The 13,124-nt window shown below is 45.9% G+C and overlaps 1 protein-coding gene across 1 annotated transcript in view; it reads left to right on the plus strand.

Annotated features, from left to right (window-relative positions):
• Positions 1-13,124, plus strand: part of AGBL4 (AGBL carboxypeptidase 4) — a 1,414,426-nt gene that overhangs the window by 1,297,292 nt on the left and 104,010 nt on the right. The gene's annotated exons all lie outside the window — the stretch shown is intronic.

Consider the following 13,124-nt stretch of genomic DNA (forward strand, 5'->3'; position numbering starts at 1 on the left):
GTGGTAGCGTTTCAGCTATTTGAGGATTGTGTGTCCCCATGCCTCCTTACTCCTCACTCACTCCAACCACTGTCAGCTCCTGTTCTCCTGGCTGAACATCCCCAAAGCTTTACAACTTTTCATATGTGATCTGAAATCCAGTCCTCTCCCCATCCTTCTTGCTGTCTTCTGAACATGCTCCAGATGTTCATCATGGTCTATATTTGAGACGTGATGTCCAGGATGGAAAACTTATAATGATGAGTGTTGATGATGATGATGGTGATTATAGTGATGGTGATGATGGGATGATGGTGGTGCTGATGACGATGACGACAATAATGGTGTAGATGATGCTGGGAGTGATGGCAATGATAATGGCGATGATAAATAGCCTATTGACCCTCCTGGATCTTGCCTTAGTCTAGGTATTTTGCATGTATTGCTTTATTTAATTCTTAGAACAACTCTATTATTATTCTCATTTTACAGATGAGGAGTCTGAGGCATAGGTAGATTCGGTAACTCCCTTAAGTTCATAGAGCTAGTTAGTGGCACAAGAGAAGGAAGGAATCATCACAAGCCTAGTTCTGGGGACATACTTCTCCTGGTACAACCTACTTGCCCATTGCTATCTGACATTGACCTCTTGTAGACCTCAATCCTTCCACTTGCATTCCTGCTAAGTCACAACCCCCGCACTCCAACCACCCCACCGCCCTTCTTTCTCTGAGAACCACAGACTGGGCAGAAATCACACTCCTCCTTTGAACAAAGAGGAAACCAAGCCACAGAGAGGCTAAGTAACTTGCTCAAGGTCACACAGTATGTAAGTCACATAGTTTTTCAAGAGGAAGCGCAAGTGACACAGGGGCCAGACCAAGCCTTACCTCCCAGAGACTCTCTCCCATTTTATATAACCTGAGTGATGTTCCCACAAAGGCTGAAAGGACACCGGGGCTGGCAGCATAATCAGGTGTCTAACCCACGAGTGCACACCGCCAAAACCAATTATTCAAATGAGCTTCCCAGCCAGGTTCCGCGGAAAAGGCCAGATGGCTAGATGTCTGTGGAGACTGCTCCCCATCTCTGTCCCTTCAAGTAGCCTTTCAAAGTTAGAGTTGATAGTGAGTTGATTTTAATAATTAATTCTACAGTGAAGACAGGCCTCTGTGGGACAGTTACCCAGAATTAGGGGCTGGGGAGTCTGGAGGAGCAAAACATTGTGATAGAATCAAAAACTTCATGGGTGCCAGTCTTAGTTCCTAAACCGCTGATGGAATAGTGTCAGTTCCATGTGCAATCCTTTGGGGCCTCCCTAAATACCATCAGAAGGAACCTATACTCTTCACCCTTGTCTTCAAGGTGGGCATGGCATTCAGGAAGCTCTTCCTCAGCCTCACCTCCCACTGTCTCCCTTGTTGGTGTTCAGTGGCTCGGTGGACTCTTTGTGACCCCATGGATTGCAGCATGCCAGGCTTCCCTGTCCTTCATTATCTCCCTTGCCCCATGTTCAAATGCTCACTCAGCAAGTACTTTGTCCCAGGCATCAACTGGGGACCTGCAGTGGGCTTAGCCCATGTTTGCCCTCAGGGAGCAGTGAGATGGATCTTGAGGGGTGAGTGGGAGTTAGTCAGATAAAGAAATTGGCAAAACATTCTCAAACAAAAGAATAATACTGTTAAGTAACAACAGTGATTATAATAATATAAGCATGGATAGAATTTTACAAGTTGTCAGACCCTATTCTAATAATTTTTAATGTATTATCCCCCCTGGAGATGTAGGGGTGATAACTCATCATGCTTCTGCTCCCATTCACAGCCTACTACCAGCCATGTAGGAGGAGATACAGGGATCAGAAAGATTGAGGTCAGAATGTTAGCTTTATTATTGATAGAAACAAGATTTGGAAGGCATAGCTTGTATCTGTGGCTAAAATTGGCCTTATACTTCACCCCAAAATTCAACTTCCCCACCATCCACAATTAAAAGATGTTTGCTTCTTGGAAGTAAAGTTATGACAAACCTAGACAGCATATTAAAAAGCAAAGATATCACTTTGCCAACAAAGGTCCATCTAGTCAAAGCTATGGTTTTTCCAGTAGTCATGTACAGATGTGAGAGTAGGACCGTAAAGAAGACTGAGTGCTAAGGAATTGTTTCTTTTGAACTGTGGTGCTGGAGAAGATCTTGTGAGTCCCTTGGACAGCAAGTAGATCAAACCAGTCAACCCCAAAGGAAATCAACCATGAATATTCATTGGAAGGGCCGATGCTGAAACTGAAACTCCAGTCCTTCCGCCACCTGATACAAAAAGCCAACTTATTGGAAAAGACCCCGATGCTAGGGGAAATTGAGGGCAGGCAGAGAAGGGGGCGACAGAGGACAAGATGATTGGATGGCATCATCGACTCAATGGACATGAGTTTGAGCAAACTCTGGAGATAGTGAAGGGTAGGGAAGCCTGGCATGCTGCAGTCCATGGGATCACAAGGTGTCGGATGCGACTGAGTGACTGAACAACAAAAATCAGCCACAAGCCAAGCAGCAAGTGAGAAGGCATCCCAAGTGGAGGAGAGGAGGCCAGAACAGACCCTTCCTGAGGGTAGCAGATCTAACAGGCTGTGCCAGGAGGGCCAGCCCAACGAATTCTGCTCCTTACCCCTGGTTAACCCATCAGATAAATTCCGTCCCCTCCCTCAGGAAGAGGAAGAGAGGAGATGGAGGTGAAGTGCCATTTCCCTTATTTCTGGGGGCTAAAAGCCCCCACTAGGATTGAGAAGGGGACTTTCTCCCCAAAACCCTATGAAACTATGAAGTAGGTTCTTGTGTTATCTTCATTTTACAGACAAGGAAACTGAAGCACACAGGGCAGTGAATGCATTTGCCTGAAGCCCCAGGGGAGGGAGATCCAGGAGTCCAAACCAGAGAGCTGACCCTGAGCCCAGTGTTCAGTCTCTGAGACCTGCTGCCTGAACCCCAAGTAAGCAGGAGCCCTGAGGACCATCAGGCAGTCTGGCATGGCTGGTGCCCATGGTCAGGACTGCAGCCTGCAGTGTAGGTTCACACACCAAACAAAGGCTAAGGGGCAGGTGGAAGCTGACAAGCCTGGCCACTTGGAGATTTTACACCAGCCCACAGAAGGGGGTGCATTTTGTAACTAGCTCATAAGACATATAATGTGCAAGGCTTGTGTGTAGAGGTTGGGGGACATGATGCAAGAAGCTGAAGGAATAAGTAGGGACCGGTTTGTGGAGGATCCTGAGTGTCACACCAGGAATGAAACCGTTAGGCCAGCTAACATGTATGTAGCGCTTATCTCAAACAAGGCAGTGTGCCCAGCGTTTACATGACTGATCTCATTCAATCCTTTAAACAACCCTCTGAGGCAGGCAGAATCTGTATTTTGCAGATCAGGCATGAGGCCTAGAGAGGTTAAACCACCAGCTGATCCATAGCCACACCAGAATCTCACTCAGGCAGCATGGCTCTGGAGTCCACACTTGCAACCGAAGCCACTTCTCAGGCTCAGACAAAGCGGGCAAGGGTCTCAGCAGTTTCCAGACCTGTGAAGAGGACTTTTCTTCCCTCCAGGGCTTCCTCTGCCCTTTTTCTATAAAGAAATGGAAAGAGCTGATTCCTGGCCCCAAGGGCCGGGGTTTTTCCCAGGTGGCTCAGTGGTAAAGAACCTGCCTGCCAATGCAGGAGATGTGGGTTTGGTCCCTGGGTTGGGAAGATCCCCTGAAAAGGAAATGGCAATCCGCTCCAGTATTCTTGCCTGGAAAATCCAATGGACAGAGGAGCCTGGTGGGCTACAGTCCATGGGGTTACAAAGAGTCAGACTCAACTTAGTGACTAAACAAGCCTCAAGGGTCTTTAGATACTATGTCCTCTTGAGCCTTTAAAATGGTTCTCTACTCTTTGTTAGTGTTCTTTGTAGAGAGAAAAATAATCCATCAGTTCTGGAATGGACTTTCAACTCTACCCTTACATAGCTGTGTGACCTTGGCATCAGTTTTCCCATCGTTGGAGTATGGAAATTGGGTTTTATGAAATCTTAGGTCCTTCTGATTGGTGACTAGCTCTCAGAATTGCTTTCAGTCTCAGTATGGAAATCCCCCCAAGTCCAGCAGGAGCCTCAAAGGAGGAGGCTGAATCCCGGAGCACATCTCTCCACGGGGAGGGAGAAGGTGCTCCAACACTTCTCCTTGTCCACTAGGAATAAGCTCTGGGAGAAGGGGCACCAGAGAGTCTAGGGTTAGACTCTTTTCCACCCTTTTCCCAGGTGTGGTCTCAGCACCCCCTTCCCCAATCCTACCACCTTGCCAGAAGGACCCCCACGACAGGGTCAAGACCTTGCTGACCCTTAGAGGTCAGAACCCCAAGTGCTCATCCTGGCTCTGCGTGAACCTTGGGCACACCCAGGGCCACCTTCCACAGACATACAGTTTGTGCGCTGCACACAGGCTCCTGGTCCAGGGTCAAGGTGGGCTGCAACTCTGCTCCCATCTGGCCAGAGCAAGTGCCCACCCAGATGGGTACCTGTTTCTAAGTTGTCAACCGGGAATGACGGGCAATTTGGCCATTTGCGTAAAGGTACTTTTCATGCTAGGTCCTGCTTGAGGCCCAGTTTCTCCATTTAAAAGCTAAGGGTATTGCATCCACCCCTCAGCTCATATGAGTCCCTCTGTCGGGCACTGAACTGACTCCCAGGGCTGCTACAAGAGACTAGAGTGATGGTTAAGAATATAGGCTTTAGAGCTGGGCACACCAGGTTCAAGTCCTGTCTCTGTCCCTTTTCCTTGCTGAGCTAAGGGCAAATTACTTAACCTTCCTGTTTATTTCCATTTCTTCACATTACTGTGAGTTGGCTATGTACCTCACACTGGGCCAATGCTAAAGACTCAATGGCAAGTGAAACTGACTTAGCTCTGCCCTCCCAGCGCTTTTAGGTCTCTGAGCAAAACATGAATTTGTCCAAGATCATAAAATGACTCAGTGGTAGATCTGGGGCTCAAACCCCAATTCTTCTGAGTTGGAATCTATGTAATTCTCTATCCTCCTCTCTGCCTCCACAGTCTGGGCCACATCCATGTTGTGATCATGTAAGAAGGAACATGAGGGAAATGCTTTAAATATCTCAGTGGTGGTGATGGGAAGTGGGTTGATATAATTGCCCCTTGTATGCGTGTTTGGGACAAAGAGCTCTGCCCACTACCCTCTGTTTCCACTGCAGCAGGGCCCAGCCCACCTGCTAAGCATTTTGCAGCAGCTGTTGATGATAGATTGCCTGGCATTCTGACACTGGCCAATCAATAGAGCTGGAAGTTGCCTCGGGCCAAGAGCAATTGAATCCCAACCTTTTAGTGGCATTAAATAAAGCAATATTTATTTTGCTTTTGGTGCAAATATGCTTAATCCAATTCAGCTCATTGATAATGCTGAAAAACTGCTGCGTTTGGGGGACAATTGTGTGCATGCCCCATATATCTCCACTCATCCATGCCACCCTTCCAGGATCACACAGCCCCACATGCTCAGGGTGAGGTTGATCTGGAGCCACCAAGCTGCCTTCCTCTCTACCCTTTAGAGGAGATGAAAAGGAAATCATAAGGAGGGGAATTAAAATCATTGCTCTCGTTCCAGCTGCCATTGTTGCAACAGGGATGAGGTGTGGTGTCCTTCACAAGATGGAGCTGTTTATTTGCCATTTAAATAATGTTCTCCAGAACCATTGTATCTCTGCCATTGGGCAGAGGAGGAGGAGAGCATACAGAAAGAGCAGATGAAGGAGTAATCTAGCATCTCTTTCATAGATCACACAACCTCCTTGATGGCTGGAGGGATGGCAAAGGGTCACTGGGTTCAGTCAGACCTGGGTTTGAATCCCAGCTCTATATACTAGTGGTTGTCAAATGACCTTCTCAAGGTCATCTCTCTCTTGGATTTTATTTGCTCATTTTTAAAATGGGGATAAATTCTACATACCTCACTGGGTTATCGTGAGAGTATCTGGCATGTAACAAGTGCTTAAATACTTTTCAAAATATGTCTTCAAGTAATTACCTGGACCTTGTTTGCAAACCTTCAGGGTATTTGCTCATCTATTCATTTACTCATTTATTCAATAAATATATCAAACCTTCTCTACACTTGGGTCTATGGTATACAAAGTTGGAATGGAGGTGGGCAAGATGACAAAGACATAGTCCCCACCCTCACTGGGCTGACAGTTTGCAAGAAAAAAAGAAAGATACTCAAGAGCATTTCCCGCTCAAGAGAAAGATGTTACATATTACATGAATAGTCCATGGAATTCTCAGGCCAAAATGCTGGAGTGGGTAGCCTTTCCCTTCTCCAGGGGATCTTCCCAACCCAGGAATCGAACCCAGGTCTCCCACATTGCAGGCAGATTCTTTACCAGCTGAGCCACAAGGGAAGCCCAAGAATACTAGAGTGGGTAGCCTATCCCTTCTCCAGAGGTTCTTCCCAACCCAAGAATCAAACCTGGTCTCCTGCATTGCAGGTGTATTCTTTACCAGCTGAGTTACCAGGGAAGCCACATTTTACACAGCTATTTATAAATTCGACTTTCTTAAATTTGAATTTTTTAGAATGGTCCTAATGTCGAATATTCAATCTCACTGGTACCATAAACAGCCCCACTTGTGTCAGAACTTGAGTCCTGATTTTGAGCTCATTCAGAAATTTTACCTTGAAAATAAGTAACAAAATAATAGAGGACCAAGGAGACAGAGGCCTAGAGTAGAAACCCTGGCTTTCACACTCAGGGACTCTAAAGTGGTGATCACAGGGGTGAAAGCTGGGCATCTAGAGGTCATCTTGTTCATTCCCCTGTCTTTAGGCAGTTGATTTGGGTCCTGAAACCACTGATGAGGAATAACCTGCACCAGCCCATGACCCAGTGAAGGACACAAGCATCACACTGTTAGGAATGTGTAGAATTTCCCTGACTTTGTACATGCCACCAACTCTGGAATGTTCTCTCTTGTCTTGACTTTGACAAACTTTCCATCTTCTCCTCAAAGCTCTGAGCAACATGAGAACTCCTAGAGGCAAGGATTGGGTCTGATGCAAATCTCAAATGTTGGAAAACTCATGCAATAAATGTTAAGATATTGGTAATTCTTGATTATTTGGCATTTCTTTTAAAAACTGTATCAATCTCTTTCCTCGACTGTGTTGTTCTTTTTGTATTTCAACCTAACCTTTTACAAAATGTATGCTTCTTCCAACTCCCTAGCTTCAGAGGTAAAGCCCAGTTACTGATGTCTTTGAATCATTTAATAAGAGAGCTGGAAGAGTCCTTTATGCATGAAGTGTAGCCCCCTCATTCTACAAAGTGCATGGAGCCTAGGAGAGGGAGATGTCTTTCCTAAGATGATGTAGACTTTAAAGGTGAGGCCTGTCCTCCGGTCCCTAGCCAGAGCTCCTACAACTTTACTAAGATGTTTTCTTCAATAAATATCAGTCTTTCTACTGATAGGCTGGTTGCCAATAGAAGCTTTCTTTAAAAATCAGCTCAAGTACCGTTACACGCCAGTCAGGATGGCTGCTATCCAAAAGTCTACAAGCAATAAATGCTGGAGAGGGTGTGGAGAAAAGGGAACCCTCTTACACTGTTGGTGGGAATGCAAACTAGTACAGCCACTATGGAAAACAGTGTGGAGATTTCTTAAAACACTGGAAATAGAACTGCCATATGACCCAGCAATCCCACTTCTGGGCATACACACTAAGGAAACCAGATCTGAAAGAGACACGTGCACCCCAGTGTTCATCGCAGCGCTGTTTATAATAGCCAGGACATGGAAGCAACCTAGATGCCCATCAGCAGATGAATGGATAAGGAAGCTGTGGTACATATACACCATGGAATATTACTCAGCTGTTAAAAAGAATTCATTTGAATCAGTTCTAATGAGATGGATGAAACTGGAGCCCATTATACAGAGTGAAGTAAGCCAGAAAGATAAAGAACATTACAGCATACTAACACATATATATGGAATTTAGAAAGATGGTAATGATAACCCTATATGCAAAACAGAAAAAGAGACACAGAAGTACAGAACAGACTTTTGAACTCTGTGGGAGAAGGTGAGGGTGGGATGTTTCGAAAGAACAGCATGTATACTATCTATGGTGAAACAGATCACCAGCCCAGGTGGGATGCATGAGACAAGTGCTCGGGCCTGGTGCACTGGGAAGACCCAGAGGAATCGGGTGGAGAGGGAGGTGGGAGGGGGGATCGGAATGGGGAATACGTGTAACTCTATGGCTGATTCATATCAATGTATGACAAAACCCACTGAAATGTTGTGAAGTAATTAGCCTCCAACTAATAAAAAAAAAAAAAAAATCAGTTCAAAAAGAACCCAGCACAGGTACTGCTGATTTAAGAGTTCCACAAATGCTTTAGCTTCTAAAGCACTCCAGGATTCTTGAGGATTGAGTTGCCTCTGAATCCTCAGCCATACTCTGCTTTCATCTGAAGTTTGGATCAAGGAGTGGATCTTTCAGGATATCTCAGCAATGACACTTTTCCTTCCATTTTGAATCTCAATTTTTTTAATCAGAGAGGCTCCCGGGAAGCAGCGTGACCAGGTGTGAAGATCATGGAGACCAGAGCCAGTACACCTCCTGGATTCCAGTCTGGGCCCTGTGCAGTACTGGTTAGCTGACCTTGGGAGAATGGCTTATTTGCTCTGGCCTTCAGTGCTCTCACTTGAAAAAAATGCAATCTGCCTGTGTGGCTGGATGTTTCTGAGAACTATATCATAGGATATAGGAAACTGCTTGGGAAAGAATGAAATATTCATTCAACAACTACATCTTTAATGTCTGCTGTAATCCAGGCTTCTTGTCAGGCGCAGCAATACAAACATGAAAAAGACATCATCCTTGCACTTGAGGAACTCATGGTCCAGTGGGGAAGACAGACTCAACAATGACTATATTTTACGTGGTAGCCACCCTGATGGGGGAGCAATGGATGCCACAGGAGCAGAGGAAAAACACCCACCGTGTATTTGCAGAGAGTAAGTCAGCAAGCCTTCCTGGAGGAGATGATATTTAGGCTCAGACAATTTCAACACTATACCACGTTACCACCAGTGCTGCTGCCATCACTGGCTACCCTTTATTCAATGTTCATTCTGTCTGAGGATTCTGCTGGGCCATTTGTAGACATTTGCTCATGTATGCAATCCAGGGCAAGGTCGTTCTCTTCATTACACATGTGATAAAACAGAAACCCAGAGGGGTTTTAAAAAAAGAAATTTTAAAGTCACATAGCTGGTAAAGAGTATAGCCAAAACTTAAGCCTAACTGACTTCCAAAGCTTCTAGTCTTCCCAACATAACCTCATTGTTCTGTGTTATTCTGTGGGGCAAGGCTGAGACTGATGGAGAAAGTCACTGGAAGACAAATTTCAGCTAAAGACGAGGAAGATTTTCTTAACAGAGCTTTCCAAGAATGGGATAAGCTGTTTGGGGGATGGTGAGTACCAGGGCCTGGTGGTGTCATGGAACAAGTGACTTGGCCAAGACTTTGCTGAAGGCATTCTTATTTGGAAGAGGGAGAAGTAAGTAAGCTAACCATCTCTAAGGATACAGTTGTCTATGATTAAATCATGTTATCAGTGACAGTGTTCCCTTCCAAATTTTTAGGTGCTCAGTGCAGGCTGGAAAAACTCTGTGGGAACAACACCTAGATCAATGGTTTCACCTGCTTGGTGGCCAGCCATTGGGAAGCAGACAATATAGAGGACCTGCTGGAGTTTTCCATAAATTTCCCACAGAGCCGTACAGTTAGGGATGCTTTCAGTTAAAGAAATAGAGACTGAACCTTCCACTTAAACAAAAATCATGAAATTTATAGGAAGGGGCTAACAGAATGAAGCAGAAGCTGGAGGTCCAGATTTGGAAAACTACCAACTAACAGAGTAGCTCTGGAGGACAGAAATAAAAGGCTGTTGGCAGGAATAATCTGCCTCTGTTCCACCACAGCACTGCTGCGTGACCCAACTGCCGGCCTCACATCACCTGATCCAAGTTTAAGTCCTGGGCAGAAGTAGCTGTGGCCTAAGTCTGGGTTTCTTGCTGCTCCCCTGCCTGCCAGGTCATCTGGCTCATCTCTCTTGTGTGGTAAGAGAAAAGGCACCACCACAGTCTCAGCATCTTGTAATGACAGAGGAATGAACTCTCCCCAACTCTGCTCCATCTCGCAGTTAGATGCTGGCATTGGCAGAAGAAAATGGACAAATGCCTATGACATTAGGAGGGAACAGAGCATGGATATGAACTCAGATCTGCCTGATTTCCAGACTGGAGGAGAAAGCCAGGAGGTCATTCCTGACCACCACTGTCCACTGCCCACTCCAGCCCCTGATGGATCGCAAATCTATCAGTTGCATTACTTTGCCAACAAACGTCCGTCTGGTCAAGGCTATGGTTTTTCCAGTGGTCGTGTATGGATGTGAGAGTTGGACTGTGAAGAAAGCTGAGTGCCAAAAAATTGATGCTTTTGAACTGTGGCATTGGATAAGACTCTTGAGAGCCCCTTGGACTGCAAGGAGATCCAACCAGTCCATCCTAAAGGAGATCAGTCCTGGGTGTTCATTGGAAGGACTGATGTTGAAGCTGAAACTCCAGTACTTTGGCCACCTCATGTGAAGAGCTGACTCACTGGAAAAGACCCTGATGCTGGGAGGGATTGGGGGCAGGAGGAGAAGGGGACAACAGAGGATGAGATGGCTGGATGGCATCACCGACTCGATGGGCATGAGTTTGAGTAAACTCTGGGAGCTGGTGATGGACAGGGAGGCCTGGCGTGCTGCGATTCATGGGGTCGCAAAGAGACGGACACGACTGAGTGAATGAACTGAACTGAACTGATGCCACTCATACAGTGCCTAGCACAAAACCACGGCAAACTACAAGGGGACAATGTAACATTGTTGATTGTCACCATGTGCCAGAACCTGTGTGAAGTTAAATTTGTTACATGTATTATCTCATTTAATCCTCATCACAGGGTTCTGAATTATAAATGGACATGAGCCTGGAGCAGATCTTCTTTCTCTAGACTATGTTAGACTGTGTTTCTTGTGAGCATGCAATTGTGAGAATGTTCATAAGCTGATCATGACTTCACCTGTTCTCTCAGGCTCTGTGCTTCAGTTTCCACATCTGCAAAATGGGAATAATAATAGCACTCTCTCATAAGGTTGACATTTAATGAAGTATTTCACACTTAGTAAAGTACTTAATTTTTGAGACAAACAATATCAGTAACTGTTCTGTTTACTGTGACCCCTTAATTGTGATGGTAATAATATTGTTAAATGTATATAAAACTCTGTTTCCACTCCACCATCAGTGAGAAGCCAACAACAGCACTTGATTCATCTAAATACAGAAATGTGAAGATAAAACAGGGAACCTCCTTGCCAGGTATTGGAGGCCCTTAGATTTCCCCTCCCGCTCCCTTTATAATTCACTGTCACCACCTCCTCACTACATCCTCTGTGATTCGATCAAACCAAATTGCCCACCATTCCTCCAGAAGCCTGGGTGGCTTCATAATTCCTTTCTTTGTTTACACTTTCCCTTCTGCCCCCACACCTGCAAACGTTCGTTCAGTAAGACCCAAGTCAAATGGCTTCTCCTCAATGAAGCCTTTCCCCATGTGTCCCCACGAAACATTAATTATTCCCCCATGGGGTTCCCAGCCCGCTTATTTTAAGTAAGAGAGGAAATTATTATTATTTACTCCCCAGTCACCTTGAAGGAGAGGTAGTCTTAGTGTTCCTACTGGTGGTCCCCAGCAGAGTCCTTTTTAGTTTTTTTCTGAATGAGGTGAGAGGTGGGAATGTACCTGTAATAAGTTGTAGTAGTAATATAGTGTTAGTCACTCAGTTGTGTCCAGTTCTGAGAACCCATAGACTACAGCCCTCCAGGCTTCTCTGTCCATGGGATTTTCCAGGCAAGAATACTAGAGTGGACTGCCATGCCCTCCTTCAGGGCATCTTCCCGATCCAGGGACCAAACCCAGGTCTCCTGCACTGCAGGCAGATTCTTTACCATCTGAGCCACCTGAGAGGGGGCGTCAAATTTTATTACTTAAGGAATAGAGGGAAGGGTTTGGGAAGCAAGATGGAATGGATTAAATAATAGGACAGAGGGATAGAGAGAGAAAAAGGGACATTCGGGCAAAGAAAGGCCATCATCAGTTTTAAATCTGATTAAAAATCTGCAAAGAGCAGAATTTTATCCTACAGGTGATGGAGAATCATTGATGAATCTTGATCAAGACAGCATGATCCTCAGATCTGTGTGGGAGACATTCTGGAGACAGAAAAAGGATGGGCACAGTCATTTGAGTTGTGAGCAAGCATGGGTTTCTGGAGTTGTCCCTCAGCCTGGGCTGGCCTGGAGAGTGCCTACAGCATGTGAAGGTCCAGCAGATGGAGGAACAGACCCAGAGACCTGGGGAGGTACGTCCTCCCAAGGACAAGCAGGGCTTTGAGTCAATCTGGAGGAAGAACAGGAGGAAGAGGGAGACAGGGAGATCGGAGGTCATGGTCCCACTTGTCCTAGTGAAGTAATGAATGTACCCAAGAGAGGTCATGGAGAAGGTGGGCAGGGTAGCTCTCACTGAGCAGGTGACCTGTGAGCTAGGTTTGGTGCTAAGTGAGAACGGATCCTGAACCTATCTGGAGGAAGAGGCTTCCAGGCCGAGGGGACAAGCTGTACAAGAGTCCTGGGGCTGGAAGTACCCAGTGTGTTGGAGGAACAGTAGGAGGCCAGAATCTGGCACAGAAGCAAAGGAGGTTGGTGGTAGGAGCTGAGCTCATAGCAGATAACAGAGGGGACCACATGGTCACTTGTAGCTGGTGGTAAGGACTTAGGCTTCTACTCTGCATCTAGTAGAGAACCATTTGAGCAGAAAAGGGCCATAATCAGACTTATGCTTTAATAAGATCACCCTGTTTATTGTATGGGAAATGGGAGATGGGTATCTAGGATGAGGTAGGGTGGGACGTACAAGGGTGGAAACAAGACCAGGTAAGAGAGTATTACAGTACTGAGCTTGGTCCAAGCTTAAGGGGACAGTAG

This window comes from Dama dama, chromosome 20 (genome assembly GCF_033118175.1).
Source record: "Dama dama isolate Ldn47 chromosome 20, ASM3311817v1, whole genome shotgun sequence".
NCBI classification, from domain to species: Eukaryota; Metazoa; Chordata; class Mammalia; order Artiodactyla; family Cervidae; genus Dama; species Dama dama.